At 45.3% G+C, this 22115-nt stretch overlaps 1 long non-coding RNA gene across 1 annotated transcript; it reads right to left on the minus strand.

The window, feature by feature from the left end:
- Positions 1-11201: 11201 nt before the first annotated feature.
- LOC114548630 (uncharacterized) lies at positions 11202-11769 on the minus strand. The gene is made up of 3 exons (XR_003691377.1): positions 11694-11769; positions 11552-11580; positions 11202-11451 (listed from the first exon to the last, which is right to left on the minus strand). It is a non-coding gene; the product is annotated as an uncharacterized LOC114548630 (long non-coding RNA).
- Positions 11770-22115: the final 10346 nt, after the last annotated feature.

Genomic DNA, 22115 nt, shown 5'->3' on the forward strand with positions numbered 1-22115 from the left:
TTCGTTGCCTGTGTGTGTGTGTGTGTGTGTGTGTGTGTGTGTGTGTGTGTGTGTGTGTGTGTGTGTGTGTGTGTGTGTGTGTGTGTGTGTGTGTGTGTGTGTGTGTGTGTGTGTGTGTGTTGTGTCCTAGGTGGAAGAAGAAGCAATGAGCAGCAATGGCGGATACACGCAACTTCCTATTGAATGCGTTACATGTAGGCTAGGCTGAAATGCGTTCGTTTATCGCCGATGAAATTCTTTATTTTTCAGTTCTATATAGTCCTACCTATTATAGGCCTACATCATCTGTCTCTCTCTCAATCTTTATTTTTCTGTCTTTCTCTCCCTCTGTCTCATTCACACATCACATGCACACAAACTTACAATAGGCTAATGGAGCATGTGAAGCTCACACATTGTTACTTCATCGCCCTACATTGTAATATTGTCACACCAGCTATATTAGAACCAGTGGGTAATTCCATTTAAAGGTGTCAATTAAATCTATGTGTCTCTGCTTGACCTCCCTCATTCTCTCTGCCTCTTTATGTTTTGGTTGAGCATTATAACGGCTGCCATTATTATCCATTTGGACAGAGACACTACCATAGAGTTGACTATTCAATTGATCATGAGTCTGTTCAACCATAAGCAGGCTAGAGTATGTCACAAGGTCCATATTGTAGCTGCTCTGGTCTTTTGATCACGTCGCATGATCTTCATCAGCAGATGGACTTTGTTCAGGTGTTATGGAATTGCAGATGCTAATATTTCCTGTTTTTTTTTCAGGGAACTTTAAGGACCTTCCTGCTATGCAGGGTGTGGCACATATGAAGCAACTTCAACAAAACATTGAGGATTAAGCTGAAATTCTGTTGTTTTGTGTTCCTAGAAGCAGGGCCGTAGCACAGAAAAACATTCAGCCACATGTGGCATTTGTCATATTTAGGTTACTTTACAGTCTAGCCTCACTTTCTCCTCCTCCTTCCTTCACTTCTTCATCTACACCACCTTCAAAGCTTTTTTCACCTCCATCGCCTCTGCACTGCTTTCTGTCTCTAATTCAGCCTATATATTTGGTGCAAGAACAGATCTATCTAGAAGTATGAAGTATGATACAGCAATATAAATGTTAGATTGCTAAGTGTAGCCTATGTATTTTTACACATGATTAGAACCACTCAAGAAATAGGCTAAATATTACGAGTAGCTGACTGTTCCATTGTGGAAATTATGCAATAGAAAAGCCAGACTTTGTAAATATCTGCTATTTTCACCTTTCTCACATGTTAATGCAATAGTAACTTAACTAAATGTAAGGAGATTCAATACCAGCATGACGGGAAAGCAGCAGGCCTGGACACAATACAATAAAACCTACAAATATAGCCTGTATGAAATGTATTCATTTGTAATTACCTTTCTATTTACCCACCACTAATTTGTGATTAGCTAAAAGAAAACAACTTTACTGTCAGATCAGATGTTCAACCAGAACATTAGTCTGAGCAACATTATAGACCAGGGGTTTTCAATGTCTGAGACTGTGGGCCTCCCCTCAGACAAAGCTTTGAAAAATGTGCCTCCACTTTGAAAACCTCAGTTAAAGACCATCAGGGGCGTAGCACAAAATCCTGGGCCCTGTAAAAAGACATTCTCTATGGGCCCCTCCCCGCATTTACAGCTATTCATGCTAGCATCTTTTTGGGCCCTTCTCACATGAGGGCCCTGGGTACTCAGTCCCCACCAATTCTGTTCGGTGGTTTATGATGCTTTTCTATAATTTCTATTTGAGGACATGTATTCCTGAGATAGCACCATGCTGTTATGGCTCCATTAACAGAAACATACATTTGCAAACATGTTAAACAATTACAAAAACTTTATTCTACAACATTATAATGCTAATGTTCAAACCAGCGGTTATGGCATTAGCGTCTGTTCGTAGTACATTTCCATCTACAGTCTCTAACTGGAGTGATGTTACGCACTGTCAAGCCACAGTTACACACGACAGATACACTGGTTAAAGTTTGTGCAATCAGCATCAGGAATTATGGACAGGGGGACAACATTTTCCAAATTGGGCCTCTGATCCACACCCTCCAGCACCATTGGACTAGTCCAGTGGTTTCCAAACTTTTACAAGTAAAGGACCCTTAAACTGACACAGATTAGACCACTCTGAAGTTTGTTCAAATTTTCATTTTTATGATTAGTGTGGTTGTTATTAGTTATTTGATGCCATAAAACGTCATGATTGACAGCTGTGAGCAACTCGCGATTGGTCGGGCGGTTGTATGGGTGGGACTTTGATAGCGTGGCTCCACCGCCCGATCACTACTGCGCAGACTTTGGCCCCAAAATTACAAGATGGCAGCTCCAGTATCCTGGATGACATTCGAAACGAAATACGAGCGTTTAGAGCGGACTTAAAAAATGATATGGGTGCATTTCGACTCTCGCTTCTGGATGATATGCGGAATGAGCTGAACGAGTTTAGAGAAGAAATTAATCAGAAATTTAAAGACTTCTCAGGCGAACTGCAAACCACGAACAGCAGAGTGACAGAAGCAGAAGAACGTATCGCCGACATGGAAGAATGGAATGTGGCAGCAAGTGACGCACTCCTTGAAGTGTTGGAGAATCAAGAAGCTCTGCAAACAAAGTTAACCGACATAGAAGCTCGCTCTAGACGGAATAACCTCCGCATTTACGGAGTCCCGGAGGGATCCGAGGGAAGCGACCTACTAGAGTTTGTGACGAGGCTTATAAAATCGGAGCTTGGCCTGCTGCCCACGGAAACGGAGATTGGAATACAGCGCTGCCACAGAGCACTCGCACCAAAGCCTCCCCGCGACGCACCACCTAGATCGCTGGTTCTCTGCTTCCAGGAGTTTAGAGTGAAAGAACAAGTACTGCACACAGCATGGAAGAAGAAAGAAATTTGATTCAAAGGAAAGAGGATATATTTTGACTCGGACTACCCTTCAGAAATATTGAAAAGGAGGAAGGAATATGTGGGGATTTTAAAGGAGCTCAAGTCCAAGGGTATTTGATTCCAAACGCCATACCCAGCAAAGCTGAGAGTTTTCTTTGAAAATGGTACCCAAACCTACGAGAATGCAGCAGAGGCTGTTAAAGACTTGAAGAAGAAAGGATTCTCTCTTGATAACTTCAAGGAGCCTGAACCAAAACAGCGGAGACTTGCAACGTGGGGAAGAACAGGGGCAAACCGACGCCGCCAAGCTACCGTAGATCAAGAATGGATACGGGAGAAGTTACGAGGTTTCCACCGTGTCACTCCGGGATCAACTGATGATAATATTGATGTGAGATATTTGCATAAAATCAACGGGAATCGATTGTGTGATTATGATGTCTGCAGCAGGAGCCGTAAACCTCTAAGACAGCACATCCAGATGAGCGATATTGTGTCTGTTATTATAAGGTAAAGTTAGACCCTAAAGCTTTTTTAGACGATCTAACCCCGAGAAACTTTTACGAGTCTTAAATAAAAGGGTTAATATTCCGTTAATGTATCTCCTTTCAAGTGAGCCTGCCTGAGTTGAATCTTTAAACTGGTTAAGTGGGGTCAGCTTAGAAACTGCCAGTGCATCGAATATCTTGAGAGTATTTTATTTTGCACTGACGAGAGGCCCTTGATGGACACAAGGATTTCCTCTCAAATTGAGGATCTACTATTAACCTCGGACTTGGAAGTCTTCTTTTTATTTTCATCTTATTTTACTGTTCTCTTTGTTATGATTGTTCGTACATTGTTTGCTCTGTTTATTAGGTTGTCATGGGAAACGTTATTTAAAGGAGTGGAAATTAAAACCAGTAAATGCATGCTCAGGAATATAAAATAATTACACTAAATGTCAATGGGCTACATAATCAGATTAAAAGGAGTAGAAATATTGCAAAAATGAAACGAGAGAGAATACAGGTAGTTTTTTGGCAAGGAATCTGTGACTACTTTGCTGTTTGCTTGTTATCTATTAATACCGGCTTAATTTCCTTCACACAAAATATACAGAGTAGATGTGGGACCCAGAGCCACAGTAACCCACTGACTGATAACTTTCGGAGCCTGATCCGCTATCATTCAAACACACTTCCCATAGTGATTGGTCAGCTGTGTGGAGGTGAGAAGGGTTTTGTATGTCTCTCCCTACCTCTTTTTCCGTAAATTCCGTTGATTTTTTTTCTCATAATGTATCCCCACTTTCTTGTTTCTGTAACATTTTTTTCTTCCTACAATAGCCTTAGAATTTTGTTGTAGCAGAAGCAACTTCCTTTTACCAACATCTCTCTGGAGTGGTTTACTGGTCTGGCCCACTTGAGATCAAATTAGGCTGTATGTGGCCCATGAACTAAAATGAGTTTGACTTAGACTTTATTAATATTATTTTATTTATATACCATCATTTTGTAATTTGTCTTTATTGATTTAAAGTCATTGTCCATCTGGATCATTATATTGAGTATGTGTCAAAAATGTATGTTTTTTTTTCAATAAAGCTGATGGGAAGAAAAACACAGACAATAAGACGTGATTAGAGTCACATAGTGTCAAATTAATTGTGGTAACAAACACAATTCAGCCTCTGAAAAAGCTGCTCTGATTCACTTATTCCCTATTCTATACCCACGACCCTCCACTTCTGTGATTGCCCCGTTGCCACGGGAAATCGCGCCCTATGTCCTTTTTTTTGACCGGATGTCCGTTACCTAACGCTTCCTTTGTATTGCCATTTTAAACTCCGGTGGATTTGTGAGGACTATGGTTAACTGCTCCTCAGATCTCTGCAGGGTAAATCCAGACAGCTAGCTAGACTATCTGTCCAATTGGAGTTTTCTATTGCACAACTAAAACAACTTTTGAACGTACACATGTTCCACCAAAACAAGTTCCTTCCTGAAGCAATTTTGCCTTGGCACCGTTGCTTCGTGCGGAGCTTAGGGCCGCCCAAGACGATTGTGAGTGGTTTAAAGAAATGCCATAAAACAGAGCAGGTTTTTCTCCTATCCCACAATGCTGTGTGGACTAGCCAGATCCTCCTCCACAGCACTGTGGAGGAAGGTCTGGCAACGCAAAACTACTGATTCCCCAGCCCAACTCTCTGTAAATTATGATATTAACACTATACTCCAGCAAATAACTAGAACCTATTTCTAAATGATGCAGGTCATTGCTGTAGGTCTTGACTAAACAGTTGATACAGTATCCCAGGGAGCTTGTTCATATAGTGCGTTCCATTTGTAGTCTGAAGTCGGATTTCCTAAGGTCAAAGACAAAAACACGCCCCCTGACCTCGGGATTTCCGAGCTCGGAACTCAGACAACCTTGCAGTACCCCTCAAAAATCCAATATGGCTGCCCCAACTGAAAGTTGTAGTAACATACATACATTAGCACTTCTGTCTTATTTGTGTAACCAACGACCCAGAATTAACAGGGACCAGAGACTGGTATACAAAAAATATAGTTTATTAGTATCACAGTATCAGGAAGAGGATGTATAGCTACTAGAATAAACTAGATGGGGTTAAACTGCACTAAAGAGGGACAAGTGTAGCGTTAAGCGCCAACACAATAATTTGTCACAAAATATGGTAATAGGCATTTTATAGATACACCCAACAAGGCACAAAAGCCACTTCAAGCTGTTTTACACACTCAAATTGCCTATAGAGCTCCGGGCGTCACGTGACTTGACTGTTTACGTTGTGGCAAAAATGAACGCCAGCACGGATTTCAACCCATCCAAGTTCACTGCACACTTTAATTCAAAAGACATAGGCAGCTATAAAGCAAAACTTGATCGATTAAACATTAGTGATCTATATTATGCTCCCGGAGTTATTTTTTCGACCTTTACAAGTGAAACGGAAAGCTTTCCTGACCTTCAATATCCAGATATATTTCAACTATCTAATCAACTTTCCTTCGTCCTACTCTGGAGAGTCTTTGAAAGCCTACAAAAGCCTGAAGGGATATAAATGGATGCAATCAGCTGAATTTGTGATGAATATTCCATCCATCCATCCATCCATCTTCGTCCGCTTATCCGGTGTCGGGTCGCGGGGGGAGCAGCTCCAGCAGGGGACCCCAAACTTCCCTTTCCCGAGCAACATTAACCAGCTCCGACTGGGGATCCGAGGCGTTCCCAGGCCAGGTTGGAGATATAATCCCTCCACCTAGTCCTGGGTCTTCCCCGAGGCCCCCTCCCGCTGGACGTGCCTGGAACACCTCCCTAGGGAGGCGCCCAGGGGGGCATCCTTACCAGATGCCCGAACCACCTCAACTGGCTCCTTTCGACGCAAAGGAGCAGCGGCTCTACTCCGAGCTCCTCACGGATGAGTGAGCTTCTCACCCTATCTCTAAGGGAGACGCCAGCCACCCTCCTGAGGAAACCCATTTCAGCCGCTTGTACCCTGGATCTCGTTCTTTCGGTCATGACCCAGCCTTCATGACCATAGGTGAGGGTAGGAACGAAAACTGACCGGTAGATCGAGAGCTTTGCCTTCTGGCTAAGCTCTCTTTTCGTCACAACGGTGCGATAGATTGAATGCAATACCGCACCCGCTGCGCCCGATTCTCCGACCAATCTCCCGCTCCATTGTCCCTCACTCGCGAACACAACCCCAAGATACTTGAACTCCTTCACTTGGGGTAAGGACTCATTCCCTACCTGGAGAAGGCATTCCATCGGTTTCCTGCTGAGAACCATGGCCTCAGATTTAGAGGTGCTGATCCTCATCCCAACCGCTTCACACTCGGTTGCGAACCGATCCAGTGAGTGCTGAAGGTCGCAGGCCGATGATGCCATCAGGACCACATCATCTGCAAAGAGCAGCGATGAGATCCCCAGCCCACCAAACTGCAACCCCTCCCCACCCCGACTACGCCTCGATATCCTGTCCATAAATACTACAAACAGGATTGGTGACAAAGCGCAGCCCTGGCGGAGGCCAACCCTCACCTGAAAAGAGTCCGACTTACTACCGAGAACCCGGACACAGCTCTCGCTTTGGTTGTACAGAGATTGGATGGCCCTGAGAAGAGACCCCTCACCCCATACTCCCGCAGCACCTCCCACAGTATCTCCCGGGGACCCGGTCATACGCCTTCTCCAAATCCACAAAACACATGTAGACCGGTTGGGCATACTCCCAGGCTCCCTCCAGGATCCTTTGAGAGTGAAGAGCTGGTCCGTTGTTCCACGACCAGGACGGAACCGCATTGTTCCTCCTCAACCCGAGGTTCGACTATTGGGCGAACCCTCCTTTCCAGCACCTTGGAGTAGACTTTACCAGGGAGGCTGAGAAGTGTGATACCCCTATAATTGGCACACACCCTCTGGTCCCCTTTTTAAAAAGGGGAACCACCACCCCAGTCTGCCACTCCTTTGGCACCGTCCCAGACTTCCACGCAATGTTGAAAAGGCGTGTCAACCAGGACAGCCCCTCCACACCCAGAGCCTTGAGCATTTCTGGACGGATCTCATCAATCCCGGGGCTTTGCCACTGTGTAGTTGTTTGACTACATCAGTGACTTCCGCCTGGGAAATCGACGACAATCCCCATTATCCTCCAGCTCTGCCTCTAACATAGAGGGCGTATTAGTCGGATTCAGGAGTTCTGCAAAGTGCTCCTTCCACCGCCCTATTACCTCCTCAGTTGAGGTCAACAGTGTCCCATCCTTACTGTACACAGCTTGGATGGTTCCCCTTCCCCCTCCTGAGGTGGCGAACAGTTTTCCAGAAGCACTTTGGTGCCGACCGAAAGTCCTTCTCCATGTCTTCTCCAAACTTCTCCCACACCCGCTGCTTTGCCTCTTTCACGGCAGAGGCTGCAGCCCTTCGGGCCCCCTTCGGTACCCTGCAACTGCCTCCGAGTCCTCCGGGATAACATATCCCGAAAGACTCCTTCTTCAGTCGGACGGCTTCCCTGACCACCGTTGTCCACCACGGTGTTCGTGGGTTACCGCCCCTTGAGGCACCTAAGACCCTAAGACCACAGCTCCTCGCTGCAGCTTCAGCAATGGAAACTTTGAACATTGTCCACGGGTTCAATGCCCCCAGCCTCCACAGGGATGCACGAAAAGCTCCACCGGAGGTGTGAGTTGAAAGTCTGTTGGACAGGGGCCTCCTCCAGACGTTCCCAATTTACCCGCACTACACGTTTGGGCTTACCAGGTCTGTCCAGAGTCTTCCCCCACCCTCTGACCCAACTCACCACCAGATGGTGATCGGTTGACAGCTCTGCCCCTCTCTTCACCCGAAAGTGTCCAAAACATACGGCCTCAGATCAGATGAAACGATTATGAAATCGATCATTGACCTTGGCCAGGGTGCTCTGGTACCAGGTACACTTATGAGCATCCCTATGTTCGAACATGGTGTTCGTTATAGACAATCCATGACTAGCACAGAAGTCCAACAACAAACAACCACTCTGGTTTAGATCAGGGAGGCCGTTCCTCCCAATCACGCCTCCAGGTGTCTCCATCATTGCCCACGTGTGCGTTGAAGTCCCCCAGCAGAACAATGGAGTCCCCACTGGAGCCCCATGCAGGACTCCAGTCAAGGTCTCCAAGAAGGCCGAATACTCCGAACTCCTGTTTGGTGCATATGCACAAACAACAGTCAGAGTTTTCCCCCCCACAACCCGCAGGCGTAGGGAGGCGACCCTCTCGTCCACTGGGGTAAACTCCAACACAGCGGCGCTCAGCCGGGACTTGTGAGTATCCCCACACCCGCCCGGGCGCCTCACACCCTGGGCAACTCCGGAGAAGAAAAGAGTCCAACCCCTATCCAGGAGTATGGTTCCAGAACCAAGACTGTGCGTGAGGTAAGCCCCACCAGATCTAACCGTGTAGCGCCCACCTCCCGCACCAGTTCCGGCTCCTTCCCCACAGAGAGGTGACGTTCCACGTCCCCAGAGCCAGCGTCTGCTGCCCGGGTCTGGTCCGTCGAGGCCCCTGACCTTCACTGCCACCCATGTGGCATCGCACCCGACCCCAACGGTTCCTCCCACAGGTGGTGGGCCCATGGGATGGAGAGGGAGTTGCCACGTAGCTTGTTCGGGCTGTGCCCGGCCGGGCTCCGTGGCAAACCCGGCCACCAGGCGCTCGCCGACGAGCCCACCGTCTGGGCCTGGCTCCAGACGGGGGCCCCGGGCTTCCTCCGGGCAGGGTCACTCCATCTCTGCTTAGCTTTTTCATTGGGGTTTTTGAACCATTCTTTGTCTGGCCCCTCACCTGAGACCACTTTGCCTTGGGAGACCCTACCAGGAGCACAAAGCTCCAGACAACACAGCCCTCAGGTTCACAGAGACACACAAACCTCTCCACCACGATAAGGTGATGGTTCACGGAGAGGATGAATATTCAGCTTGGCTAAAAATTGCTTTGTCGTCACTGGAAGGGTAAGTTAAAGTGTAACGTTAATGCAGTCAGTGTTATAACTTGTATAGCTAACTAGTCTGTAACGTTTGCCAAAGGTTATCTACTAACGTTGGCTAATGTACATTATATCAGTGCACTTTTCATCACAAAAATGCCATTACATCTTTATTACAGGTAAGTCATTCCCAGAGACTGAATGATCCTCAGTTGAAGCCATGGGTGGTTGTCAGGAATGATGGGGTTGTGAGTGGACTGCGTGAGTGCTGCACCCAGGTGTTGTTGATTTGACCACGGAGATCTGAATGTCGGCTGGCTTGACCTTAGTTGCTTCTTGCACGTTTTATGGCAGCAATCCATTTATTTTGTCTCTCGGGATATAAAATGCTCTCCCTTTATCTTTTCCCCGATGGTTCTGGCATCCCGGCGCACAGCAGCTGTCCACCATGTTGAATCAAGGTGTTTATTGAAAAAGGCATCAAATTACAATAGGAGCAACTAGCTAGTATCGTAGCTAACTCGTAACTACTCTGGCTCAGCTCCGACTCTGGCGCTTGGCTCTCCACTTTCCTGCCAAAATGGCGGTGTTTTGACATTGACTGGTGAATGCTGGGATTGGGTGACGTCAATTGCCGGAGCTCTAGTCACAGCACACTAGGGCTGCATCTCATAACTCTTATTTGATAGCTCCTCCACTCCTTGGTCCTCGGCTGAACCAGAAGTTGAGGAGTGAGGAGCGAGCATCAAGGAGGGATTATCGAGGAGCTATAGCTGAGGATACATAAGAGCAGCCTTCCCAGGAAGCCTTGCAGCTGCAGGAATTGCTAACTCCGCCCATACAGCTGACAAATTCATGAACGCTTCAGAGGAAAGGACGTCTCATCCCTCTAAAATTTCCTCGGTTCCTTTCTCCTCCCATGATTTCCTTGCGTGTCTCCCGTGCCTCCTCGGTGGGAGGGACTAAGACGCAAAGAAGGGACACAAGTGAGGGAGTCGAGGAGGCAATTTAAGCAACATAAGAAGGAGCCTAGGTAGCCTAAGGCACAAATGAAACACGCATACTGAATGGCTGCTCTACTAGTCAACCCCCCGTCTAAATACAGCAGAAACCCCACAAAAGAAGGAAAACAAAACGGCTGTCCGGTAGCTTAATTAAAAGTACACTAAAAATCTTAAACTGGGAAAACAGTGGTTGGCTAAATCAGCAGTGTCTGTCACGTTTGTGAGTGTCTGTGTAGTGTTTCTTGTTTAATTTTGTAGTAGTCTGTTTTTCTCCCTTGTCATGTCTTGTTTTACTTCCTGTTTTGTGTTTCCCGCCTTTGGGATTGTCTGCCCAGCCCTGATGTGTTACACCTGTTCCTTTCCCTTGTGTCACCTGTTCCTTGTTCAACCTCGTTACCCTGTGTATTTAGCGTCTGTGTTTCCTTTCTGTCTTGTCGGATTATTGTTTGCTGTTGCGTGCTGTTTCTGTCTGTGCTGTCTTAGATTGTGGTTGTTAGTCTCTCTGTTCGTTCCCTGTTGTGTATTCTCTTGCCGGGTGGATATTCTCCTAGTAAGTGTTGCCTACCTTTAATAAATTCCTTCGAAATGCATTTGGGTTCAAGCCTCGCCTCCATTCTCTGAAGTCTGTGACAGAATAATCGGACCAAATATGGACCCAGCAGTTGGACTCTTTGCTAGGCACCTCATGGAGGTTCGCTGGCAGGCTACTGAACAGGATTTTGGCCTTCCTGTCTCCAATTCTGTCAGCCTTCCAGAGCCTCAGCTGACATGCAGCCTTCCAGAACCTCAGCTGACGTGCAGCCTTCCAGAATCTCAGCTGACGTGCAGAATCCCAGAGTCTACGTTGACCGTTCTCCCTGAGCCGTGTCCCAGAGACTGTGCCTGTTCCCGGCGCCTCAGAGACTTCTGTCCCCAGTGTCCTGTTGGCGGCTCTGTGGATAGTGGATATTCTCCTAGTAAGCGTTGCCTACCTTTTAATAAATTCCTTCGAACTAATATTTGGATCCAAGCCTCGCCTCCATTCTCTGAAGTCCGTGACAGTGTCTTTGTTTAGAACTTTAAAAAACAACAACACAAACATGTTAATATACTTTTACAAAAGATAACATCACGAAAACATTTGCAAAAGATGTGCAATAAAATGAATATAGGCTACCTTTTCAAAGCCAAAATAGTCCCTTTTCCCTATCCGGAGACATGCAGGTGATTGGAATGTACATTTATAAAAAGCAATGTTAATATCATAAAAGATACTAAAAAAAACAACACTTAAAACATCATATTCAGCATGAGCATACCTTATTTATTGGCTGTTGTGCCTAAGCAATCACTCCAATTGTTTGTCCCTTACCACCCATGACATGGGAAATCTAACCAAGAACATGTTTTAACACTTTTAAACAGTGTTTTAAACATCTTTAATGCAGTTTAAAACGATGTTCACTAAAATCATCCTTTTAGGGACATTTAATATTAAGAAAAGGGCCTACCAAATCAAACACCAACCAAATGCTGGCCTCAGTTGCTCTTTCAGTTGTGTCTCAGTGCAGAAAGGAAGGCCCAGGTAAGCTCTCCACCCCCTTTTATAGACTCTGCCCCTTGTCTGAGTTCTTTCTGTTTCCTTCCCTTCCACATCTGGGTCTCACTAAATCAAATCGTATACACAGTCCTCTTCAACTTCTGTGGACATGTTACGCTGTTTGTATGCACAAAAAACAGCATAATGGGTTGTTTTCAACTTGTATTGCTAACAATGGCTAACCTTGCTAGAGCTAACCCCACAATGAAAAATCCGACTTGTAAATGGAACACATTCAACTCAGGTGTGACGTGATTTCCCAGCTCCGGCTTCCATGATAAATTGAGCGCACAACTACATCTAGTAGTGTAGTAAAAGGCTGTCGGCCATCAGGATGTTCTGATTCATTCTGCACAGAACTAATAAGGTAAAGCTAGGTTCTTAACGTAACAATCCATAAAATCTGATTTATTTTGTTAACCCGTAGATGGCCAATTGGATATATTCAAAAACAACACAGTAAACTCCATTCCATAGCGTAGGCCACAGCTACTTACTGAAGAATCAATATTGCCATCCATTTGTCACAATGCCATTTTCAATAATACCCAGGGACGGACTGACAATTTGTGCGTTCTGGAAAAGTCCAGAACGGCCGTCCAACCGATGGCCGTCGGCACAAAAAAAGTCTAAAAAAGCAATATCAGCCAACAGCAGGGGGTGCTAATATGATCACTTACTGTATATGCTACGTGTAAAAGAAACTGAGGAAGAAAACTAGGCCTACTAGTCTGGCAATCACCAATGACATGTATAAACTGGACCAACATATCCCGTTGCTCTGGATGGAGACCAGTGAAGGATATTAGAAGCACTTTTCGGTGCTGGCTGAGCGTCACTGCGCAGCCTCCAACTGAGAGAGACAACGTAAATGTGACGTGAGCAACCTGTCTGAAAGTTGGAAGTCTTCTGGTAGCTGTGCCAAGAGAAATCTCAATCATTCCCAATCTTGCAGAGACGGAGAGCGTAGGTCTATGTAAGGAGATAACATAGGCACATGCTAATTAAAATGCTAGTTAACATTAGTAATTCAACTTAAACAACTAATGTAAGTCGGAACTGCCTGCGAGCTTCTCCTGTACTATACGGTAATTCTTCTACTATGTGACAGTAAGTCTCGTGGTTATGACACAATCATTAGGCTATTTTTACAAAAACGTCTGCTACGGAGCCATAACGTGAGGTACAAGGTAATGGAGCCTTTCATACATTGTCGTGTTTCTTTTGAAATAAACAATAGACAAATAGAGTCTTTAAACGCTTCAGATGTAAAGTTATTCGGTTGGAGAGCGATCTGGAGATTGAGAGTGCTCACGCTCAGGAGCTGAAGAATGAGTTTACCAAGATGGAGGAAGCTCTCCGAAAACAGGAAGAGGAGGCAAAGGAGATAGTGGAAAGATCCCAGGCTTCCTATAGAGCCCAGCTGGAGATGCAGGACAAAACAACAACATAACAAACTTCAGCTTGACATCCAGAGTCAAATTCAACCCCTCGGGCTTGAATTTGCGCTGTGTTCTGAATGATGAGTCAGCATCTGATTGCTCATTCAGGGCCACTCCGCCGGCACAGTGTTTACTTTTTCATGTACGTAGCAGTGTACCACACACACACACACACACACACACACACAGACAGACAGACAGACAGACAGACAGACACAATGCATATCAAAACACACATGCACATTCACATAGTGCAAATGCACACACAGCAAATAGTCTGTCACACACAGGTCTAACTGCAGGCTCTTTTCTGAGCAGAGCTGCAAGTTATCCCTGGCCAGTTTCCTTTGGAGGGAACTGAAACACATTTCAGATGTCACTACATCACACACAGTCAAAGGAAAAATCCACATTAACTTATGTATTTAAAGGTCCCATGACATGGTGCTCTTTGGATGCTTTTATATAGACCTTAGTAAGGTGGAGGGTGGGGGTGTGGCCTTGACCAACTGCCACTTTGCTCGTTTGAAAGCCATGATGTCTCTCTCTTTCTCATGAGTGGGCCAAATTCTCTGGGCGGGCAAAGCAGAGAAAGGGGAGGTAACCTTGCTCCTTATGACCTCATAAGGAGCAAGATTTCAGATCGGTTCATCTGAGCATGTCTGAGCAACATAATTAAGTGCCAATAAAGGATCTTTGCAAAAACTATTATACATTATGTGTTTAAAGGTCCCATATTGTAAGAAGTGAGATTTCCATGTCTTTTTTGGATTATAAAGCAGGTCAGAAACTGTTCCTTTAAACAAGCCGTCAGGACTTCCGTACAGTAGTGATGTTACAACTACACTATACTGTACATAGAAAGTAGCGCTACATTCCCTGGCTGCAATGATGGTGCAGACACTCCGAGAGCGCAGATGCGGAAGACCCAGAGTTAGTTACTCAACACTGAATGACACTTTAACAGCAACAGTCACATGTTGGTCTCAGAGCGTTTGGCTGCTTTCAAATGGAAGCCCAGTTATTTCCTGGCTCCCCACGCTAGAACCCCCTAAAAAACACCTGATCCAGCACAGCTAAGAGCACGTGTGTGGGTGCGGACGACAAAAGGAATGGGGAATGATCTCCACTACAGTCACAGTTTGGACACAGTTTATAGTGTCTAATGAACTCAATCATTCCGTGCTGTGGTCAAATCAAATGATGAGGTGATGTTTGTCGCATGAAGAACTGTCAATCAAACACAATTTTGGCTTTTGTATGAAACTTAAAGCAAAATGTTTAATCTAGGCCATATGCATGCTATGACTTTTTACCTACTGCTCCTCCTTGTTTATGAGGGTGTAAATGAAGGGAGAGTGATGGACTTCTATCCAATCAGATGTTGTTGTCTGCAAACTATCTTAAGAATTATTATCATATCAGGGGAAAATATAAAAAGAAAAATCCCCCCAAACACCAAAGAACAGAACGTTTTAAACTTCTACAGATACAGCTTCATATTTCGCTTATTATGACAACTTTTAACATGTAAAAGACAAACATGAAAAGGGGAACATCATAAAGTAGTGGGCTAGTTAAGTTAGCACTAAACAACTTTTTAAATCTAACATAAAATGTATTGGACAGATTTGTATTAAAAGTAAAAAAACCTTATTGTCTGCTGTGGTAAATAATAGGTAGTTTCTGAGTGCTGGAGTTAGAGAAAATGGCGTCCCAACTGTGTGTACCATCCTTGTGTGTACTGCTCTTGTACACAGACATCAATATTTTATTTCTTAAGCCTAGTTCAGACCAAAGATTCGCGGCGAGACAAAACCGTTTAAGAACGTTGCAGGGAGAAGTTGCAGCGGTCTGAACCGCAAGGCTGTGTGATTCATCACTAAAACTGTAGCAAGCATTTCACCATCACTAACATTACAACAAATGATATATCCAGCTACAAAAAAGCTGGAAGTTAGACAGAAGTACAAAGAGTCGTTGCTATGGACAGGGACAGACAATTTGTGCGTTCTGGAAAAGTCCAGAACGGTCGTCCAACTGACGGCCGTCGGCACAAAAAAAGTCTAATAAAGCGATATTAACAGCCAACAGCAGGGGGCGCTAATACAATCACTTATTATATGCTACGTGTAAAAGAAACTGAGGAAGAAGACTAGGCCTACTAGTGTGGCTATCACCAATCCACAGCCTGGTCATGATGAGGGACAGACAGCAGAGTTAATTTAACATCAATCAATCAATCAATCAATCAAAATTTATTTGTATAGTGCTTTACAACAACCAGCAGGTATCCAAAGTGCTTCACATCAGGAACTAAGAATAGAACAACATATCATGCAATAAAAAGAATAAAACGTAGAAAACAGTAAAATCATAAAAGGTTACATAGAAACAGGAAGAGGAAATTGTCACACCACTACTGCGTATTACCTCTCCGGGAACCATCACCTTATCGTGGTGGAGAGGTTTGTGTGTCCCTATGAACCTGAGGGCTGTGTTGTCTGGAGCTGTGTGCTCCTGGTAGGGTCTCCCAAGGCAAAGTGGTCTCAGGTGAGGGCCCAGACAAAGAATGGTTCAAAAACCCTATAAGCCGACGTAGAACAGGTGAAGTTACCCTGCCCGGAGGAAGCCCGGGGCCCCCGTCTGGAGCCAGGCCCAGATGGCGGGCTCGTCAGCGAGCGCCTGGTGGCCGGGTTTGCCACGGAGCCCAGTCGGGCACAGCCCGAAGAAGCTACTGGTTAGATCTGGTGGGGCTTACCTCTACGCACAGTCTCGGTTCTGGAACCATACTCCTGGATAGGGGTTGGACTCTTTTCTTCTCCAGAGTTGCCCATTGTGTGAGGCGCCGGGCGGGTGTGGGGATACTCACAAGTCCCCGGCTGAGCGCCGCTACGTTGGAGTTTACCCCGGTGGACGAGAGGGTCGCCTCCCTACGCCTGCGGGTTGTGGGGGGGAAAACTCTGACTGTTGTTTGTGCATATGCACCAAACAAGAGTTCGGAGTATTCGGCCTTCTTGGAGACCTTGACTGGAGTCCTGCATGGGGCTCCAGTGGGGGACTCCATTGTTCTGCTGGGGGACTTCAACGCGCACGTGGGCAATGATGGAGACACCTGGAGAGGCGATATTGGGAGGAACGGCCTCCCTGATCTAAACCAGAGTGGTTCTTTGTTGTTGGACTTCTGTGCTAGTCATGGATTGTCTATAACAAACACCATGTTCGAACATAGGGATGCTCATAAGTGTATGTGGTACCAGAGCACCCTAGGCCAAAGGTCAATGATCGATTTTATAATCGTTTCATCTGATCTGAGGCCGTATGTTTTGGACACAACTCACACCTCCGGCGGAGCTTTTCGTGCATCCATGTGGAGGCTGGGGGCATTGAACCCGAGTGGACAATGTTCAAAGTTTCCCTTGCTGAAGCTGCGGCGAGGAGCTGTGGTCTTAGGGTCTTAGGTGCCTCAAGGGGCGGTAACCCACGAACACCGTGGTGGACACCGGTGGTCAGGGAAGCCGTCCGACTGAAGAAGGAGTCTTTCCGGGATATGTTATCCCAGAGGACTCCGGAGGCGGTTGCAGGGTACCGAAGGGCCCGAAGGGCTGCAGCCTCTGCCGTGAAAGAGGCAAAGCAGCGGGTGTGGGAGAAGTTTGGAGAAGACATGGAGAAGGACTTTCGGTCGGCACCAAGGTGCTTCTGGAAAACTGTTCGCCACCTCAGGAGGGGGAAGCGGGGAACCATCCAAGCTGTGTACAGTGAGGATGGGACACTGTTGACCTCAACTGAGGAGGTAATAGGGCAGTGGAAGGAGCACTTTCAGGAACTCCTCAATCCGACTAATACGCCCTCTATGTTAGAGGCAGAGCTGGAGGATAATGGGGGATCAGTGTCAATTTCCCAGGTGAAAGTCACTGATGTAGTCAAACAACTCCCCAGTGGCAAAGCCCCTGGGATTGATGAGATCCGTCCAGAAATGCTCAAGGCTCTGGGTGTGGAGGGGCTGTCCTGGTTGACACGCCTCTTCAACATTGCGTGGAAGTCTGGGACAGTGCCAAAGGAGTGGCAGACCGGGGTGGTGGTCCCCCTTTTTTAAAAAGGGGGAACAGAGGGTGTGTGCCAATTACAGGGGTATCACACTTCTCAGCCTCCCTGGTAAAGTCTACTCCAAGGTGCTGGAAAGGAGGGTTCGGCCGATAGTGGAACCTCAAATTGAAGAGGAACAATGCGGATTCCGTCCTGGTCGTGGAACAACGAACCAGCTCTTCACTCTCGCAAGGATCCTGGAGGGAGCCTGGGAGTATGCCCAACCGGTCTACATGTGTTTTGTAGATCTGGAAAAGGCGTATGACCGGGTCCCCCGGAAGATACTGTGGAAGGTGCTGCGGGAGTATGGGGTGAGGGGGTCTCTTCTCAGGGCCATCCAATCTCTGTACGACCAAAGTGAGAGCTGTGTCCGGGTTCTCGGCAGTAAGTCAGACTCGTTTCAGGTGAGGGTTGGCCTCCGCCAGGGCTGCGCTTTGTCACCAATCCTGTTTGTAACATTTATGGACAGGATATCGAGGCATAGTCGGGGTGGGGAGGGGTTGCGGTTTGGTGGGCTGGGGATCTCATCGCTGCTCTTTGCAGATGATGTGGTCCTGATGGCATCATCGGCCTGCGACCTTCAGCATTCACTGGATCGGTTCGCACGAAGATGGATGGATGGACTACTGCGTATTAAAAGCCATTCTAAACAGGTAGGTTTTGAGTTTAGACTTGAAAAGAGCAACATCTGTAATTGTGCGAATATCAGGGGGTAACTTGTTCCAGAGTCTCGGGGCAGCAACCGCAAAAGCCTGATCACCCCACCGTTTGTACCTTGACCTCGGGACTTCTAAAACCAGTTGGTTAGAAGACCGCAAAGACCGGCTGTGCTCACGCAGGGTTAAAATCTCAGATAAATACTCCGGGGCCAGGCCTTTAAGGGCCTTAAAAACAAACAATAAAATCTTAAAATCTATTCTTAAACGCACAGGGAGCCAATGTAGGGTGTAAAGAACGGGAGTGATGTGTGCACATCTAGAAGTATTTGTTAAAAACTGAGCAGGTTGATTGATGTTTGATTTGGTTGTATATGAGAGGTTGTAGTGAGCTCACTTTTGCTGCTAGGATGAAGACTATGGTATTAAATTAAACGGGAAAATATCAGGCATGCATTGGTACCACTCTAAACGTGCTAACAAACAGGGGAGGGGGCTAATTAATTCACCAAATGTAACCTAGTTTAACCAAAAAATCCTAGCTTGCACTTTCTGTCTGTCTTCCATCAGAGTGCAGTTTTTCCTTGTCTTTCTTGTTTGCGTTTACTATTGTGGAACTGGCAAAGACCTGGTGGTTGGTTGTAAAAGCTTCACAGACAAGATTGATAGGGTCATTTTCATCATTTCACAGCCTTAATATGAATCAAAAGTGTAATATGACATTGACAAAATATTAAATAGGTTATTCAATGCTAATTCTGTAAAACACTTGACTCGGTACACGTGTTATTAATCCATAGGTTCATTTTGCGCCGGATTTCTCCTTTAATTTTTCAGCGTACATAGAAAACAGAGAGCTAAGTGACCATGAGGAGACATTCACTGATTTTGACAAAAGGTGTATTGGATTAACATCACTTACTATACCTTTAAACCAGAGATGGGGACTCAAGTCTGAGACTCGGACTCAAGTTGCACTTAAGTCGCACAAACAGCTGACTTAAGACTTGACTCGGCCCAAAAGACTTCAGACTCAAGCTTTGAGACTCGTCAACAACATGCTTCATGCAATTATTGCTTTAATGTATTTAAAATATAAAATAAATAACACCAAGTCCTCCTGGAGTTGTGCCTTTTGTCATTAGTTTTGCTTTTAATAACTTGGTAAACAGTGGCAGTAAGCCAACAGCTACATGCAAGGTGTGTGGCACCAAGATAAATGATGCCAGATCAACAACGTCGAACTTCATCAGGCATCTCCAAACGCACCCAGATAGGTCAGTCACTCACACGCTAATGTGAAAGAGACGTTACATTTAGCATATATCGTCACAGGTAACAAGCTAACCATCACAAAGTGTTGTGCTAATGCTGGGAACAGGCACATTGTATCTTTATAGTTAGTAGTTGCTGAGGTTCAGACGTCCATGGTGCACAGGAGGCGGGAAGCACGGATCCATCTCCCCAGGAACAAACGCTGTGTTGGGGGCGCGAACTCACGTGATGCGTAATTGATCCCGTGGATGATTTGTAGGCTATTAAGTGAACAAGGTGTACCCCAGTCCACCAAACACTGGGCTGTCTTGACTGTCTTAATTCTGCACATATTTCTGTTACTGTAGTTCTATTTACTATTTCATTATTTCATCCATGCGTGGCACAGCGGATCCATGCGCACTGTCACCTGCTGCGGAGACGCTGGCCTCACTAACCTCTCCTCCTCTGAGTCGGGTCTCCCTCGCTCTGGACTCAGTTTCACTGAGCCTACTAACACTTAGAAAATAAATAAATGGCATTACATCAGTGAGTTCAAACTGCTTATTGTGCATAATTTGGACTGACACTTCTGTAACTGGTGTGGCACTGCCACTATTCTCTTGATTTCCACTTCGACATTAGTCATTTTTTTGAGTGAAAGAGAAGTTATATTTAGCATATATCACCACAGGTAACAAGCTAACTATTGCAAAGTGTTGTGCTAATGCACATTGTATCTTTATAGTTGTATCCATATGATGTGACAGACTTCGGTTAATATTTCACCAGGTCCGAGGGCTAGAGGGATGTGTTAAATAGGCCCCATAAAGTTATCCTACAACTGATTTTGATACTGTACTGTATGAATGGTAGCTACAGAACATGCTTTGAATTCATAAGATTTAACAATAGTGTTAGGGACAGATCAGATGGCCAGAAACTTGAGACTTGACTTGGACTCGTGGCAAAAGACTTGAGACTTGACTTGAACTTGCCACTCAAAGACTTGAGACTTGACTTGAACTTGCCCGTCAAAGACTTGAGACTCGACTTGACTTCCAAAAAATGACTTGTGACCATCTCTGCTTTAAACACAGGATCCAGTGGTGCTGTTCCAACATTTTATTGTTGTCAATGCAGAGAAATTGTTTACACTTGGTTGCGGGAGGATGGTGAATGATTTCACCTAAACAAATTAATATTTAAAAAAATGTCACAGATCTGAATGGCATTAACAATCAACTCACTCACTGTGACTTACATCATTAAGTAAATGTAGGCTAACATGACTTAGTTATATTTCACCACTGGATCTAAACACTAAAACTAAAGAAAACACGACGCATTTACATAACTCAAAGTAAGAATGTTCATTAAACGGTAATGTTTATGTAGCGTTTCAGTTTAAGCTAAATTATATGAAAATGACTTGAATGGGCATTAACGTTAACTCACACAATGATGCTTTCGACTTAATATAATGCCAATTTCCACTCACCGCGAAAACAAATGGACAATAAACTAACACATGAATCAAGCCATGGTTTAAGGTTAACGTGACATTAACGTTAGCTAGTTAACATGTAGCTAATATCCATCCGAAAGTGGCGTTGACATGAAGCCGTTCGACACAATAAACTTAGCAGAAGAGTGACTAACTTTAATAGCATTCATGTTACGTTAAAATAGAAAAGGTCAGACAGGGCCAACATGAAATTCCAGACGCGCACTGAGGGGTCGGAAGCAATCGTCTTCACTCGCCGCTAAACTGCTCCAGGGAACAAAAACAACTCCAGTGCGCATACTAGCGGCCAAAGGTATATTACATCCGTACTGGTTTAGCAGTACCATAGGAAATGAATGGGAATCAGTTTAGCGCCTGTGTGAATTCATCCACTTCAGAGGGACAGATGTCGAGGGAGTTGATGGTGATTATCATCCAATAATTTCAAGAACGTTTCTTAAACTACTCCTGAAGGAATTTTACTTTATTAAAGGAAGATTTGATGGGGTTTAAAGATCTTGCACTGCCTTTTTCCCCACTGAAGCCTGTTTTTTTTATATCCTGGAAAGTAATACTTTATTAGGCTACCCTAATTTTAAACTATTTAGACATGAAGTGAGGCATCGGGTCTTATAGAGACAAAGTCAGACAACTGTAAGTCTCCCAACAGACACCAGATAATTAAACTAGGTAGCCTATTATCTGCATTATGCCAAATGTCATTAAAACAGTATTATGTAAAAGCTTAAAAAAACTATGAAGCATTGAGCAATTTAAAAATGTAAGCAGCTTGGCAGATTTGAGACTCAGCTTCCAGACTTGCTCCAGGCAGCAACAATAGCCAGGGATTGGGAGAGGTAGTATCAAATACTACAACGCTGAAGAAGGTACATCCTCCAGCTCCAGAGTCTCACAGCCACACCACTACCTACAGATGATAAAATGGAATCAAGCTGTATTTAAAGGCCTCCAATGTCGACCTTGTTTCACTGTGCACGGTGCATATTTGTTTTTTTCTATTCATTCCCATGTAGGACACACTCTCTGTTCATTCCCATGTCGGACACACTCTCTCTATCTCATAGTCACTGCAGACACTGAGATTTTAAATTGCTTTAATTTTCAAATTATTGGCTTTGATTTGGCTGAGGATGCCCATTGGAATTGTGGGTAACACCTGATAAATGCCATGTAAA

Source organism: Perca flavescens, chromosome 21 (genome assembly GCF_004354835.1).
Source record: "Perca flavescens isolate YP-PL-M2 chromosome 21, PFLA_1.0, whole genome shotgun sequence".
NCBI lineage: Eukaryota > Metazoa > Chordata > Actinopteri > Perciformes > Percidae > Perca > Perca flavescens.